Source organism: Heloderma suspectum, chromosome 7 (assembly GCF_057233095.1).
Source record: "Heloderma suspectum isolate Gila_16-S chromosome 7, 16-S_ref, whole genome shotgun sequence".
Taxonomy (NCBI): domain Eukaryota; kingdom Metazoa; phylum Chordata; class Lepidosauria; order Squamata; family Helodermatidae; genus Heloderma; species Heloderma suspectum.
The window spans coordinates 91903081-91920777 of NC_139464.1; the positions used below are offsets into that span (position 1 = coordinate 91903081).

General features: G+C 47.2%; 1 protein-coding gene across 1 annotated transcript in view; it reads right to left on the reverse strand.

Moving 5' to 3' along the window:
- The window catches only part of GRM8 (glutamate metabotropic receptor 8), an 832708-nt gene that overhangs the window by 284242 nt on the left and 530769 nt on the right, over positions 1–17697 (reverse strand). The gene's annotated exons all lie outside the window — the stretch shown is intronic.

Consider the following 17697-nt stretch of genomic DNA (forward strand, 5'->3'; position numbering starts at 1 on the left):
TCACAACAACCCTGTCAGATTGATAGTCCTTTGCAAAGGGCCTCCCATTGAGTTCCATAGCTGAACTGGAACTAAGCAATGTTTAACACTACCCATCTCACATCACATATGCTCTCTCCTATGAGAAAATATTAAACCATGCATATAATGGCTTTGCTATAGCATCCGTGTTGTTTTGAATCTTTAACAAGGATGCATTTCAGATTTCCTTCACTTATTTTTGCAACTCCCACAACAAGAATTGATTGTGAGGTCCAACATTCTTGGGCCCAACTGGAAAAAGCATTTGACTCTTTGTAAATACCAAAATCCCTAGAGCAAATAAATAATAATTAAATAATAGTCCCTATCTAAACACGCAGTGCCTGCTAATTATAAATTTATCCTGCCTGTAATTGTTGCCTTAGAGAATTGTGTCTACCTGTGAGTCCTCTCAGAATTTCAACAGATGCTGATTTCTCTTCAAAGGAGGAACACAGACAATTTGTCACTGTTGGTGACCTGCCTGAAGAATCATTTTCATTGTTTTGTTGAGTTAGTCAGTAACTTTCCGTTTACATAAATGAACTGCAGATGAAGGCTCTTTGTGCTAACAATGTCCTTTAAAGAACCTTCTGTAAGATCTCTCCTGACACATCTGCAAGTCCCTTTTTACTTCCTAATGAGGATATTTGAATGAAGGAAACAGGGATGGTACATTATGCACCTGTCCTTTCTGACCAGCCCCCTTGCTTGAGTATGCACTATCAATCCAAATAGCTAGAACAAAGAAATTAAAGATATGTTTTAGACTACAAATCCCAACATTTCTGGCCATTGGCCATGCTGACTGAGGCTGATGGGAGTTGAAGTCCAAAACATCTGGAGGGCACCAGGTCGGGGAAGGATGTAATAGGGCATATCTACACACCTGTATATTGGTTTTATCACAAAATAAATGTTAGGGTCCCCTAACAAAGTCTGGGAATTATAGTTTGGTGATTGTGCTAAGAGTGATCCCTCTCTTACCCAAGACTGGCACTGTCATGAGGCAAGGTGAAGCAATGTACTTCAAGCAGCACCATAAGGGGTAGGATAAAGGGGATTAAATGAATCAGTGCCCGAATGGTGTGGGTAGACTTCTTAAGGTGTTAGACCTAGCAGAGGGGAAAACATTTCAAGTGGAGGGGGGGTGATGACACTGAGGCTTTGCTTCAGGGAGCAAAATGTCTTCTGCCAGTACTGATCTCGCATCGCAGAACCATATTTCCCAGCATTTTGGGGGAAGGCAAATCACTGCTAAACTACTTTGTCCATAGAGTAGATCTGCCCATGGTAATTCATTATTTTCTAGATGCAGAAATGCCTTCATCTGTAAGAATGGGAAATGAATTTTGCACGATGGTTCATCAAGTGTATCCACTAGTCACACAAGGTAATAAAATCCTTGCATGAAAACTGATCCTAATGGATATATTTAAGTGGATATATTTAAATGAATCTCCCACTTACTGGCAGCACACCAGGCATACTGCAGAAAGAAATGGTGAAAGCATCATAAAAAGGGCATTGATAAAGCAGCATGTGTGTGTGTGTGTGTGTGTGTGTGTGTGAGTGAGTCCATCAGTTTGCATAAGATTAGTGTTGTTAAAGTATCTGCCCTCAAGCTATATGGCAGCCTGATTTTACCTTATTTTTGCTGTAGCAAACTCACCATCATGTGATCTAATCACATCGATTTTAAAAGGGGAAGATTTCATAGGAATGCTCCCTCACAGGGTGAAAGCTGGTATCGAGCATGCAAAAGCAAACCATTTCAAAACTAGGGATGTCAGAGAATTCTGCCATGGACTCCAGTGAGGCTGGATTCTTTAGAAGGCTCCGGCAGCAGCGGATGCAGCAGCAGCTCCGGCTGGTCTCCCAGCCGCTGCGGCCACAAATAGCAGCCGTCGTAGCAGCCGCCATTTGCATCCTTGCAGTAAGCCGTGATAGGCTACGTAAGTACTTACATAGCCTATCACAGCAAAAGGCAGCCACGCATATGGCGTAGCAGCTGCTATTTCTGTGGCTGCCTTTTGCCATGATAGGCTACGTAAAAACTTACATAGCCTATCACAAATTACTGCAAGGATGCAAATGGCGGTGGCTACGACAGCCATTTGTGGCCGCAGCAGCCCGGCAGCGGCCAGATCTCCAGCTGCACCTGGCCCCGGCCAGCGGCTCCATGAGGCCGCCCGGGAAGGATTCCGGGGGGAGGGACAGAGCGCCTCCCCCGCACTGTGGATTGACTGGCACAGAGCCAGGTAGGGATTTCCTACATCCCTATTCAAAACAAGGGTTTGCTCTGGACAGGAAAAGCAAATACCAGTTCTCACTATGCCAAGACATATTTATATTGTTTATGAAAAATTCAATTTTGGCACGTTTACCATTTCCAAAATCAATTTGTCAAATGAGGCACATCTCCTCAGATTGAAGCCATTCTCCAGTGCCACTGAAGGCATGGTGTGTGTGTGTGTGTGTGTGTGTGTGTGAGAGAGAGAGAGAGAGAGAGAGAGAGGTGGGATCATGCCCAATGTCCCTGGTAGGGATGGCGGATAATTTCTCCCCGAAACTTCGGGGGGGCCGAGCGCCAACGTGTTCGGCCCCCCGAACAAGTTTCGGGGAGAAATTCTCTGCACCCCCCTGCCCCCCGCACCCCCCCGGGACGGGACTTACCTTTGGCGAATGTCCCTCCCGGCGGCGGGTCCGGCCGGTGGTTCATCGGGTCTTCGTCCGGGGCGGGAGCGGCAGCCGGTCTTCCGACCGGCTGCCGCCGCCGCCATTCCAATAAAACTAAAAAAAAAAAAAAATGCTGCCGTGATAGGCTACGTGACGATTAACGTAGCCTATCACAGCTAGATTTGCAAAGTCAGCCGTGATAGGCTACGTAAATCGTCACGTAGCCTATCACGGGTGACTTTAAAAAAAAAAAAAGCGCACATGGATAATGGCGGCCCCCATAGGGAGCCGCCATTGCCGTTCCTTATTTGGTCGCTGTAGTCTACGTAAAGATTTACGTAGACTACAGCGACCAAATAAGGAACGTGAATGGCGGCTCCCTATGGGGGCCGCCATTTGCGTACGCGCTTTTTTTTTTTAAGTCACCCGTGAAAGGCTACGTGACGATTAACGTAGGCTATCATGGCTGACTTTGCAGATCTAGCCGTGATAGGCTACGTTAATCGTCACGTAGCCTATCACGGGGGCGTTTTTTTTTTTTTTTTACTTTTAATTTCGCGGCCGGGCGAGGCGAGGCGCCTCCTCCCCGGCCTGAATTTCGGCCAGGCGAGGCGGGAAGTCTCCCCCCCGGCCTGAATTTTGGCCGGGCGAGGCGGGAAGCCTCCCCCCCCGGCCTGAACTTCGCGAGGGGAGCAGCAAAGTGCCTCCCCCCCACCGCGAAAAGCTGCGAGACCAGGTAAGTGACTTTCGTGCACCCCTAGTCCCTGGCCAGGCATCAACAGTTCTTCTTTGCAACTTGCATGCACTGCTCTCTGGGCAGTATCCAATTCCGTCACAGTGCTAGCACTAATGAAGTTGCACTGGTATAAACCAACATTAGTGCAACATCAGTAGTAGGGATGTTGGAGAATTCCACCACGGACTCCAGTGAGCCCGGATTCTTTAGAATCCGGCTCCCCGGAGTCCATGGAGGAACGGAGCAATCCCCACCACCATCCTGTGGAAGCCCCCCAGGATGGAGCCTACCTGGCTCCAGCGGTGGCTCCAGTGGTGGCAGTGGCTCCGGGTCATCTTCCGGCTGCTGCCGGGCTGCGGCTGCAAATGGCGTCCACTACGGCAGCCACCATTTGCGCCCCTGCTCTTTGCCATGATAGGCTATGTAGATACTTACATAGCCTATCACAGCTTGGCAGGGATGCAAATGGTGGCTGGCATAGTCGCCGCCATTTGCGGCTACAGCTAGGGATGGCAGAGAATTTCTCCCTGAAACTTCGGGGGGCCGAGCGCCAACGTGTTCGGCCCCCCGAACAAGTTTCGTGGAGAAATCCTCCGCAACCCCCCCGCCCCCCGCAACCCCCCCGGGACGGGACTTACCTTCACCGAATGTCCCTCCCGGTGGCTGGTCCGGCCGGCGGTTCGGCGGGTGTTCGAGCGAGGCGGGAGTGGCAGCCGGTCTTTCGACCGGCTGCCGCTGCCGCCGCCGCCATTGCAATGAAAGAAAAAAAGAAAAAACGCCCCCTGATAGGCTACGTGATGATTCACGTAGCCTATCACGGCTAGATTTGCAAAGTCAGCCGTGATAGGCTACGTGAATCGTCACGTAGCCTATCACGGGTGACTTTAAAAAAAAAGAAGAGTGTACGGATAATGGCGGCCCCCATAGGGAGCCGCCATTCCCGTTCCTTATTTGGTCACTGTAGTCTACGTAAACGTTTACGTAGACTACAGCGACTAAATAAGGAACGCAAATAGCGGCTCCCTATGGGGGCCGCCATTTGCGTACGCGCTTTTTTTTTTAAAGTCACCCGTGATAGGCTACGTGACGATTCACGTAGCCTATCACAGCTGACTTTGCAGATCTAGCCATGATAGGCTACGTGAATCGTCATGTAGCCTATCAGGGGGCGTTTTTTTTTTTTTCTTTCGCGTTCGCGGCCGGGCGAGGCGAGGCGCCTCCTCCCCGGCCTGAATTTCGGCCGGGCGAGGCGGGAAGCCTCCCCCCCGGCCTGAATTTCGGCCGGGCGAGGCGGGAAGCCTCCCCCCCGGCCTGAACTTCGCGGGAGGAGCAGCGAAGCGCCTCCCCCCCACCGCGAACGGCCTTCGACAACAGGTAAGTGACCTTCGTCCACCCCTAGCTACAGCCCAGCAGCAGCCAGAAGTCTGGCTGCGGCCGGCCCCGGCCAGCAGCTCTGCAGCCTTGCTGCAGAGCAGAGCTGGCTGGGCAGGATTCCGGGGAGAGGGACGGATCACCTCCTCCCTACTGTAGATGCCCCTCATGTCTGTATCAGAAGGTGAGTTTTTTTCTTTTCGCATGAAAATCTGTGCATATTTTTGTGCATATTTTCCCAAATGTACACATCAGTTGTGCTCATCTTTGCAAACTATATATTCTCTCATTGACTGAAACATGTTTGTGCACATTTTTCAAAAATGTGGAAATTTCATGCACATTTTTCAAAAATGCTGTGGAATGCATTTTTTGTGATCCACAAATCACATTGCAAGCTAAAAATGTAGAGACTTTGACTGCAGGTTACATTCAAGTCTGTGTTTAGTCCAGAAGGTAGGAACTGGGTAAATCCTGATACAAAATGAACCGCCATGGGATTTCTCATACATCCCTCATCGAGATCATCTAAAGGTGTACAGCTTTCATACATGTAGGCCCTGTTGCAGAAGATGCCAAGGGCAGCAGGGGTGATATCTACACATTTTTCACATTTTCAGCAGTCATCTAAATACAGCTTTCTTTCAGAAGCTATGGTTTTCATTATCTCTTTCCCACTAAAGAATCCAACAAATGGAAAACTATATTAGCTTCTGCAGAATGGTTTGCACGAATATCCATGAATCTTAAGATTTAGTCCAAGAAACAGTGTCCTTCCCCCATATCACTATTCTAATTAGAATGTCAGAACTAAAATTTATTTCACAGGATCAACTGCCACATTCCAATGAGTTATGGAGCAGATAGATACACTCCACTATGGAGCATTCATCTGCAAATAAACAGAATTCTTCCCATGAAATGCTCGTGCAGAAGAAAACACCCTAGCCACATAACACACTGTTTTATCTCCTTCATGCCATACCCTTTCATTCCAGTTTCCAAACATTCAAGCTGCCAATTCTTTATTGCTCTCCTTCTCTTGGGAGTTCATTACTGTCCACAGCAGTTGAAAGTATGTTTTTACTTGTTTAACTGTGGAATGCAGTAAACCATTTTAGAAGTTCAGTGTGTGGCAAATAGGTAAAAGATATTCTATGATCTAGTTTTTTCTTTAACTAGGATTTCATTCCTAGTTGAAGAAAAAAAAGGCAAATAGGATTGCTCACCGTCACTGATCAATCATTTGAAATGCAATGGACGCTATGCAAAGTGATGCAAGACTTTATTGTGTGTGCTGGTCCTCAGTAGCCAAAGCTAGTTCAAAAAGGAACATTTTAGGCAATCGTGCCTGACATTTTGGGGAAGAGTGGGTCAGGGATAATTGTACAGTTCATATTTTAAAAGTGTGTTACTCAAACCCAAGTCCTAGAATGGGGTGGGATAAAAATACAAGGAAATGAACAAACAAGAAATGAACAACAACACATATTTAATAGTCTTTTGGCTTAGGTAGCTTCTCTGATTTAGCCATAAGAGTGGAATTTTCAAACCCATCCAGTGATCCAATCTTACATTTTGCTGCTCCAGCAAAGAAGTATTCAGGTATACAGCTGCTACACTAGTATAGAAAACTTACAATTCAATAGCACTGCAGGCAGATCTACTGGTGGAAATGTTTGGAGGTGGGACGTGGTTCTGTTCCAGGCCCTGGCCAAGTTCAAAGAGAGGACCAGCTGGTTCTGACACAGAGGTGAAGTCTGGTTTTGGCACAGGCAGATTTGCAGGGCCAGAAGCATGGGCCGGTGGTCAGATTCTGGACCAGGCAGACAAAGAATGGAGTCGAGTGAGAAGAAATGAGGCCAGGTATGTGGAATCTGTTCAGCTATTTCTCTCAACAATGAGTTGATCAGACTTAGGAACTGACTTGGATGTAAGGTAGCCATATGTCCTATTTACATGGAACTGTCCTCTGTTTGAAGGTACCCTCTATTTGAAGGACCAGCCAGTTAGGGATGTCAGAGAAATCTGCAGTGTAACCAAATGAGTTCGGATTTTCATGAATCTGACCTGCAGATTCCACAGTGGACTGACGTTCCCACTGTCAGGTGGATTCCATGGACTTCTGGAACGTTTTCTTAACATTTCCAAAATTTTGCACTTATTTCCTCATAGAAACATATGCAACATTTAAAAAGGCCAAAAATGTGAATTTTTCCCATAGGCTAAAGCATGAAAATGCACATTTGGGGGGAATTTGTGCATTTTTGCACGTACGCATTCTCACAACTGCACATTTGCACCAAAGCAAATTTGCACAAATTCAGAAAGAAAAAAAATTCTGATTCCATCGATGGGCAGACAACAGAACAAAAGGCACCTGACAATCCGTGAAACACAGACGGAATGGATTTTACCCAGTCTGTATATCCCTACATCCAGTCTAAGTTAGGGATACCAAAGATATCTGGATGTGGAGTGGAGCTCGACGAGCTTTCATTGGCTTGGCCCCCAGACTCTGTTCTGTCTTCTGCCAGCTGACCCAATGCAGTGCGCAACGAGTCGGGCCAGCTGACAGAATTTCCGTAAATAATTCCTTTTTGCATAAAAAATAATTCGCACAAATTATGGCTGTAAATTGCACAAATTACAGCCATAGTTTGCACAATTTATGCAAATTTGAGCAATTTGCAGCCCTAATCTATAAAAATCTCTATTTGTGCAAATTACATCCGAGACAAAGAAAAAATGTGTTAAAACTCCCCAGAACTTAGGGAAACCATGCAGCTCAGCTCACAAAAGCAACCCAAGTTGGGCACTCAGCGGAAGTCTGCCCCAAAAAGGGCCAGATTTCCCAGCAATGGATCTCCCTAGTCTAAGTTTGGTTTAAAGACAAATAACCATAAGAGGCACTGAAGTTGTCCATGCACAGTTAGCACCTGGACAGCAGGCTGAGAACAGGTCACATCATCAGAGTCTTCTCCACTATGGTGTAATGGACTGCATTTCTATTCGAATTATAGTAAATATTTCTAAATTTGCACCTATACATATAAATTATCATATCATTCATATGCTAATTCTTTGTAGGGATGTCACGGGTGTCTGGTTGGGGCTTGAAGCCCAGTGAGAAGTTGCCAGTTTGGCCCCCCGGACACCAGCTCACAGACCTAAGCTCTTGCTTGACTTGTGGCATGCGAAGTTGGGCAAGAGCTTGGGCTCCCACTCCCTCAGCAAGAAGAGGGGAAGAAGGCAGTGACTCTCCTCCGTCCCCCATCCTTGCTACAGTGGCAGCAGCACGGGAAAGGCTGCCCATTTTCCACAAGTTTCCTGGCCTTATGGAAAACGACCAGCTTGTCCCTTGCCACAGCTGCTGTAGCAGGTGGGGATGGAGGGAAGAAGGAGGCACATATCCTCTTCTCCCCCACCTCCCACCTGCTGGAGGCCAGGGTGAGAGGCTGAGGGGTGGCTGTGCCAAGGCCCTCCTTCCCCATTCCAGCACTTAACAGCCGGCGTGAGGAAGAGCGGCAGCTCACGCAGCTCATGGGCAGGCAGGGCAAGCAAGGAAGCTCCCCAAGCAGGCCCGGACTGCACGAGCTGCAGGGGCAGGGGCAGCTTGTCAAGCTCCCTGGTCCTGGATGGAGATGGGCTTGTCCATCTCTAATTCTATTAGGGATGTACGGAAGTCACTTACCTTTTCGCAGCTTGGCTTCGCGGTGGGGGGGAGGCGCTTCGCTTCTCCCCCCGAAGTTCAAGCGAGGGGGGGAGGTGTCCTGCCTCGCCCGGCCGAAATTCAGGCCAGGGGGGAGGCGCCCCGCCTCGCCCGGCCGAAATTCAGGCCGGGGAGAAGCGTCCCATCTCCTCGGCTGCGAAACAAAAAAAAAAGACCCCGTGATAGGCTACGTGACCATTTACATAGCCTATCACGGCTAGATTTCCAAAGTTAGCCATGATAGGCTATGTAAATCGTCACGTAGCCTACCACGGGTGACTCTGGAAAAAAAAAAGCGCGTACGCAAATGGCGGCACCCATGGGGCGCCGCCATTTGCGTTCCTTATTTTGGCACGTCTAGTCTACGTAAAGATTTACGTAGAACACGGCGAAAATAAGGGCAACACAAATAGCGTGCCCTTATTTTCGCCGTAGTCTACGTAAATCTTTACGTAGACTAGACGTGCCAAAATAAGGAATGCAAATGGCGGTGCCCCATGGGCACCGCCATTTGCGTACTTTTTTTTCCCCAAAGTCACCCGTGATAGGCTACGTGATGATTTACGTAGCCTATCATGGCTGACTTTGGAAATTTAGCTGTGATAGGCTACGTAAATCGTTACGTAGCCTATCACGGGTGTTTGTTTTTTTTTCACTTTAGTTTTTTTTTTTTTGCAATGGCAGCGGCAGCAGCCGGTCGGGAGACCGGCCGCCGCCCGCGACGAACTGCCGCCGAACCGCCGCCGGGACCCACCGCTGAGAGGGACATTCGCCAAAGGTAAGTCCCGTCCCGGGGGGGGCGGGGGGCCGGCGGAGAATTTCCCAACCAACTTTGGGAATGCGTCGGCGCTCGGCCTCCTGAAGATTCTGGGAGAAATTCTCTGCCATCCCTAAATTCTATGCAAATATGTGTCCTCTTTGCTCCTCCTTTTTTGATGTCCCTCTTTTCTGGTGATGTGTAACTGGCCACTCTACTTGGATGTCAGGGCCCTATATTGCCTGGTGGGTCCAAATTGGCCTGTGGGGTCAGCTGACAGTATTCAAGGTCTTGACCCATAGATCTCAATCTGGCTGGTTTTCTAAGGAACCAGGATGTGGTGGTATAGGAGGTAAGGTACCAGAGGCAGATTGCTGGATCCCTGGTTTTACACTTTTCTCACACTCTAATAACATGAAGCTTAGTATAAAGACTTATCGATATGTTTCTTGTGGTCCATGTGCGGTTTGAAAATTAGTTTGCTGATTTCATGGTGCTTCCAGGGAATTCATTTCATGCTCCATAGCCTCAGTACATGATGATGGTTATTGTTATTACTGTTTAGCATTACGTTCTATGAAGCTCCCCAATAACAATTTCTTTCTTTGAAAATAATACATATATTAACTGAATTCCTGAATTAAGAATACTCAGCTTTCATCACTACTCAGGCTCCAATCTGAGCTTCTGAGGCTTTCCTTCAATAGGGAAAATATTGTACAGCCAAAGTTGACATCATGTTTTCTAGCTAACCAGCTAACTAGGCATGAACATCCTTTTCCAAAGAGATGGTATCCTAATATTTGAGAGTATAACTGTGAAGTACATTGTTTGTATCTACTACATGTTATGTTTTCATAGATACCCAGCCATATATATCATCCTCACAGGCGTCATTCTCTGTGTGATTTTCTAAGTGAAATATCTAAGGTCTGGGTTGTCTCTTAGATTTGTTGTAATAAGTCAATATCCTATATGCTTCCTTTAAAATAACATGTGCCATCCATCTCCTACCCATATATAAATGAGATGTGCTATCATTGATGCAGAATATTCTCTGAATACTGTCAAGCTGCTGTCCCCCTTATTCCTGATACGTTATTCTTGATTTTAGTTAATAATGTAATTAAAGCTACATTACAATGCAATATACAAATGCCTATTAATCCTTTGCCTTGGGGCTGATTTATACAGCTGATTCCATTCCACTGCTTTCATGCACACTTAATAAGTCTTGTGAGTGGTCTACATGGGCAGTGAATTGCAGGAAGAAGGAATGTATACAAAGCCCAGCAACATCTGTGAGGAAGAGGCACTAAAACTTAGAAAACTCCATTTACAATATTATTGTTGTTGCAATGCTGAATAAGTTGCCACTGCCCAAAAGTGCTATTAAATGTTAGATGATGATGATGACGACGACGGAGGAGGAGGAAGAGGAGGAGGAAGAGGAGGAGGAGGAATCGGTAGGGATAGCATGGACGCCCGATTCCTCCTGGGAATTTGGCAGAACACCCCCCCCTGCCCACACCCCCAGGCCCACTCAACGAGCCCCTGCCTCTGCTCGCCCCCTGCCCACATTCACGAGTGGCCCACACTTACCCCGGTGGCCTCGTTGAGCTTCGAAAAATAAAATGGCAATAGCAAAAATGTGCATTTCTGCGAATGCGCATATTTGCATATGCACAAAAATGCACATTTTCGGTATATGCAAGTATGTGCATTTTTGCGATTGCCATTTTATTTTTCAAAAAATGGTGACTGTGGAGCTTGATCAGGCTGCTGGGGTGAGTGTGGGCTGCTCACCAAGCATGGGAGGAGCTCGAGCGCAGTTCAGGGACTGGTGAGTGGGGGCAGAGGCTGCGCAGGTGCCTGGAGACCGTGGACGGGGGTGGGTTCTCACATCCCTAAGAATCAGTCCTATGTTTTCATATCTTTTGATTTTTTCTTGATTAGCTGCATGGGTAATAATGGTTTTGTTGACAGAACGTACAAGGGTTTCAAAATAAGATTAGAAAACCTAATTCCTGTATGTGAATTAGAGTAGAAAATGTTTTGCAAAACATAGGAGCAAGCCAGATTATCTAGGAGACAGCTTGGAAGGATAGAGGGACAGAGACCTGTGTATGCCTCAGAAAGAACCCATTTTGGGTGGTGTGTTCTGCTCTGTACCATATTTCTCAGGCAATGCTTAGCTGTCGGTGCCAGGCTAAAGTCTACCTGGAAAGTGTAGCCTCTGATTTGTGAGTTCTTCCAATAGTAAGTGGCAATGAGTTGTGATTAGAAACTAAGAAAGCAAGAGCAGGGAGTGGACAGGTCTCACACATAGGGATGTCAGAGAATTTCTCCACGAATCTCGGGGAGGCCAAATGCCAGCGCGTTTGGCCCCCCGAAATTGGTGGAGAAACGGTCTGCCCCCCCGCCCCCCCCGGGATGGGACTTACCTTGTTCGAATGTCCCTGGCAGCAGCGCCTCCGGCAGCGGTGCAGCGGCGGCGGCCAGTCTTCCGCCATTTGCGTTCCTTATTTTGGCATGTGTAGTCTACGTAAACATTTACGCAGACTACGGCAAAAATAAGGGGAACACAAATAGCGTTCCCCTTATTTTCGCCATAGTCTACGTAAATGTTTACGTAGACTACACGTGACAAAATAAGGAACGTAAATGGCGGCGCCCATGGGCGCCGCCATTTGCATATGCGCTTTTTTCTCTTTTTTTAAAGTCAGCTGTGATAGGCTACGTAAACATTTACGTAGCCTATCACGGCTGACTGCAGGGACGCAAACAGCAGCGGCTACGGCCGCCGCCATTTGCTTTCCGGCAGGAGAGGAGGTTTCGTGGCCGGAGGGATGAGGCGCCTCCCCCTGGCCAGAATTTTGGGGGGAGGGATGGGGTGCCTCCCCCCCAGCCAGAATTTCAGGGGGAGGGACGTAGCACCTCCCCCCCACCGCGAAGCAAGCTTCGGGATCAGGTAAGGGACTTTCGTCCATCCCTACTCACACAGCAGTCGGACACATATGAGGAGAAGAAAGCAATTTCTTGCCAGTTGTTGTTGTTGTTGTTGTTGTTGTTGTTAGAAGTGGATCCCTATGGAATATTATATATTATATATATTATATATTTTAAATAATAAAAAATGCATCATTTCTTAAAAAAATTAAAACACACACACATCAGCCATCAGTTGTACATAGTAAAAACATCAACTAAAAAATACAACACAATGCACACATACTCACTCATGGCAAAGTATACAGGCTACTGGGCACCTGACATTTTCCATCTCTAAATATGAGGCATGTTTGTATAGGCTTTCAGAACCAAAGTTGAATCTGTGCCTGGGAGAGGCTCCAGCTTGCACATTGGGTCCTTCCCTATCCATGGCTATGAGGTGGAGATTAGAAGTTTTTGCTTCTGTTTTCATGTAATCATTATTTGTTTTGTCTGAATGAAGAACTGTGGCTAGCATAACATATGATTTAAGGAAACAAGCCAGAGCCAAAAACCATGGTTTGAAGTTGGCACAGTTTCTCTGGGTTTGGACATAATGAATAACTTTGGTTAGCTGAAAATGGAAGTGAAAGCTTCTTTAAGAATGCAGACAAATAGTTCTATTCTATATTGTTTTATCCAAAGGATCAGCTTCAGTAGTGGGCAGAGCAATCAATTCTATTGCTGTTTTACTGTTGCCCCAAGGAAGAATCTATTCCATCCACACTGCCTGCTTATCCTTGCTACAGAAGGAGGCTGACAGCTTAATCACTTTATAAAACTGCCTTGGAGCATAAGGTGTCTATATGAATGAATGTTTCATTTTTGCCTGGATCTACAGAGGTTCAACACCTTAGAAAAGAAATGCATAGTAGGGATATCATCAAGCGTAATGCTTAGGGGACAGTTATTCAATATGCTCTCCTCTTCTTGATCAGTCCATGACAGCATGCAGGCACAAGTATTGAATTGACAGCTGCAGTGCTCCAGTGGCTCTGGAGTTCTAACCTTCTTCAAACTAGGTCAGGATTCCTGAGATAATTATGTATATTTTTGTTTTATTAGCATTACACTTATCCGAACTCTAAGGTAACTATCAATATTGCCATATCTCATAACAAACAAGTAGGCTACACCAGTGTTATTTATCCCCTTTTTTCTCTTTTTTAAAGGTTTATTTATTATATCCTCCTCTTGCATGGGCTTAGAAAGGTCTCCCATCCAAGGGACTGACCAGGTCCACACCAGCTTAGCTTCCACAATTCTCAAACCCAACCTACTGATTTCAACCACTGTTGTTCCCTCTTTTACAAATGGACAACTAATTATCAGAATGTCCTACCCAAAAGATAAGTATTGAATCAAGGTCTAGAACTCTTCCTATTGGGCTATGTTGGTTATGGAACATTCCAGCCAAAGGACTGCAGCAGTCTGACAATACCACTGCCTAAACTTGGTCTCATGGGTATATAAAGGGGAACTTCCCTTGAACAGAACAGTGGGTCGACCGGATATACTCTTGCTTTATGTGTTACAACAGAGACCTGCAGCCAAGGATCAATATTTAGAACTCTTACATCCTCACTCCCAACCTACTGAGAGCCAGAAAGGTGAAGATGACGGAATAAATGATCTGGAATTAGGAGTGAGCAGTGAAGTGGCCAAGTTTAGAGATGACACCAAATTATTTAGGGTGGTTAAAACAAAACAAGATTGTGAAGAGCTCCAAAAGTAGGGATGTACGAAAGTCCCGTACTTGAACCCGAAGCTTGATTCGCGGTGGGGGGGAGGCGCTCCGTCCCTCCCCCTGAAATTCTGGCAGGGGGGGAGGCACCCCATCCCTCCCCCCCTGAAATTCTGGCCGGGGGGGAGGCGCCCCGTCCCTCTGGCCGCAAATCCTCCTGTCCTGCCGGGACGCAAATGGCAGCGGCTGTAGCCGCCGCCGTTTGCGTCCCTGCAGTCAGCCGTGATAGGCTACGTCAATGTTTACGTAGCCTATCATGGCTGAGTGAAAAAAAAAACCTGCACGTACGCAAATGGCAGCGCCCATGGGCGCCGCCATTTGCATTCCTTATTTTGGCATGTGTAGTCTATGTAAACATTTACGTAGACTACGGCAAAAATAAGGGGAACACTATTTGCGTTCCTCTTATTTTTGCCGTAGTGTACGTAAATGTTTATCATGGCTAGATTTTTAAAAAACACCATGATAGGTTACGTAAATGTTTACATAGCCTATCATGGCTGAGTGAAAAAAACAACAACAACCGCGCGTACGCAAATGGCGGCGCCCATGGGCGCCGCCATTTGCGTTCCTTATTTTGGCATGTGTAGTCTACATAAACATTTACATACACTACGGCAAAAATAAGGGGAACGCAAATAGTGTTCCCCTTATTTTTGCCGTAGTCTACGTAAATGTTTACGTAGACTACACATGCCAAAATAAGGAACACAAATGGCGGCGCCCATGGGCGCCGCCATTTGTGTACGTGCGGTTGTTGTTGTTTTTTTCACTCAGCCGTGATAGGCTATGTAAACATTTACGTAACCTATCATGGTGTTTTTTAAAAATCTAGCCATGATAGGCTACGTAAATCTTTACGTAGCCTATCACGTTTGTTTGGTTTTTTGTTGTTGTTGTTGTTTTTAACTTGGAAATGGCAGCAGCGGCAGCCGGTCGGAAGACCAGCCACTGAACCGCCGCTGGAGCCGCCGCCGCCGCCACCAGGGACATTCACACAAGGTAAGTCCCGTCCCGGGGGGTGGGGGGGGGGCAGACCATTTCTGAATGCGCTGGCATTCAGCCTCCCCAAGATTCGTGGAGAAATTCTCTGACAACCCTATCCAAAAGGATCTCTCCAAACAAGGAGAACGGGCATCTAAATGGAAAATGTGGTTCAATGTAAGCAAGTGTAAAGTGATGCATGCTGGGGTAAAAAATCCCAACTTCAAGTAAAGCCTGATAGGATCTGAGCTAGTGGTGACTGACCAGGAAAGAGATCTTGGGGTTGTGATGGACAGCTCAATGAAGATGTCAATCCAGTGTGCAGCCACTGTAAAAAAAAAAGGCAAACTCTAGGGATGGCGGAGAATTTCTCCCCGAAACTTCGGGGGGCCGAGCGCCAACGTGTTCGGCCCCCTGAACAAGTTTCGGGGAGAAATCCTCCGCCCCCCCGCCCCCCGCCCCCCCCCGGGACGGGACTTACCTTCCCTGAATGTCCCTCCCGGCGGCGGGTCCGGCTGGCGGTTCGTCCGGTGTTCGAGCGGGGCGGGAGCGGCAGCCGGTCTTTCGACCGGCTGCCGCCCCCGCCATTGCAATGAAAGAAAAAAAAAAAAAGTCCCCTGATAGGCTACGTGACGATTCACGTAGCCTATCACGGCAAGATTTGCAAAGTCAGCCGTGATAGGCTACGTGAATCGTCACGTAGCCTATCACGGGTGACTTTAAAAAAAAAAAAAAGTGTGTACGGATAATGGCGGCCCCCATAGGGAGCCGCCATTCCCATTCCTTATTTGGTCGCTGTAGTCTACGTCAATGTTTACATAGACTACGGCGAAAATAAGGGCAACGCTATTTGCGTTGCCCTTATTTTCGCCGTAGTCTACGTAAACATTTATGTAGACTACAGCAACTAAATAAGGAACGCGAATGGCGGCTCCCTATGGGGGCCGCCACTCGCGTACGCGCTTTTTTTTTTTTTTTTAAAGTCACCCGTGATAGGCTATGTGACGATTCACGTAGCCTATCATGGCTGACTTTCCAGATCTAGCCGTGATAGGCTACGTGAATCGTCACGTAGCCTATCAGGGGACTTTTTTTTTTTTTTTTTACTTTCGTGTTCGCGGCCGGGCGAGGCGGGAAGCCTCCTCCCCGGCCTGAATTTCGGCCGGGCGAGGCGGGAAGCCTCCCCCCCCGGCCTGAATTTCGGCCGGGCGAGGCGGGAAGCCTCCCCCCCCCCGGCCTGAACTTCGCGGGGGGAGCAGCGAAGCGCTCCCCCCCAACGCGAAAAAGCTGCGAGAAAAGGTAAGTGACTTTCGTTCACCCCTAGCAAACTCCAGGTTAGGAATAATTGGAAAAGGAATTGAGAATAAAACTGCAAATATCATACTGCCCCTTTACAAATCTATGGTGTGACCACACTTGGAATACTGTGTACAGTTCTGGTCACCACACCTAAAAAAAGATATTGCAGAGCTGGAAAAGGTGCAGAAAAGAGGAACTAAAATGATCAAGGGGCTGGAGCATTTCCCCTATGAGAGAAGGTTACAACAGCTGGGATTGTTTAGCTTGGGAAAAAGGAGGGTAAGGGGAGACATGACAGAAGTGTACAAAATTATGCATGGTGTGGAGAATGTGGATAGAGAGAGATTTTTCTCCCTCTCTCAAAATACTAGAACCTGGGGTCATCCCATGAAGCTGATTGGTGGGAGATTCAGGACAGATAAAAGGAAGAGCTTCCTCACACAGCATATAGTTAAACTATGGAATTCACTACCACAGGATATAGTGATGGCCACCAATTTGGATGGCTTTAAAAGGGTGTTGGACAAATTCCTGGTGGAAAAAGTTATCAATGGCTTCTAGTCTTGATGCTACCTCCAGTACCAAAGGCAGTACACCAGTTGCTGGGAACACAGGTGGAGGGGGGGGTGCTGTTCTGCTCATGCACTGCTTGCGGGTTCCTGGTTGACAGGTGGTTGTCCACTGTGTGAACAGAATGCTGGACTAGATGGACCCTTGTCTGATCCAGCATGGGTCTTCTTATGTTCTTACTGGATGGGGGCTGATGTCAACACCTGAGTTCCAATTTGTGCTCAGTCATAAAGAGTTCTTGGTGACCTTGGGACAGTCACTATACCTTAGCCTAAATTACCTTACAGGGTTGTTATGAGGATATGGGAAACATCTCATATATTCCCCTCTGAGCTTCATGGAGAAAGAATGGGATAACTGTTAATAAACAAATAAATACCTCTCACTAACCTCCTTTACATCAGCACAACAAACTTATGTATATTTGAAACAAATGAACACTTCTATAAGAATAAACAATGATTTTTCCCTTTTTATTCATTGCATGCTATGAATAACAACATTAGGAGGGTAATAATAGGTAGAGCCTACGCTATTTGCGTTCCCCTTATTTTCGCCGTCTTAGTCTACGTAAATGTTTACGTAGACTAAGACGTGTCAAAATAAGAAACGCAAATGGCAGCGCCCATGGGCGCCGCCATTTGTGTACGCGCTTTTTTTTTCTTCTTTTAAATCAGCCGTGATAGGCTATGCAAACATTTACATAGCCTATCATGGCTGACTGCAGGGACGCAAACGGCGGCTACAGCCGCCACCATTTGCGGAGCCGGCAGGCCAGGATTCAGGGGGGGAGGGACCGAGCGCCTTCCCCCCTGGCCAGAATTTGGGGGGGG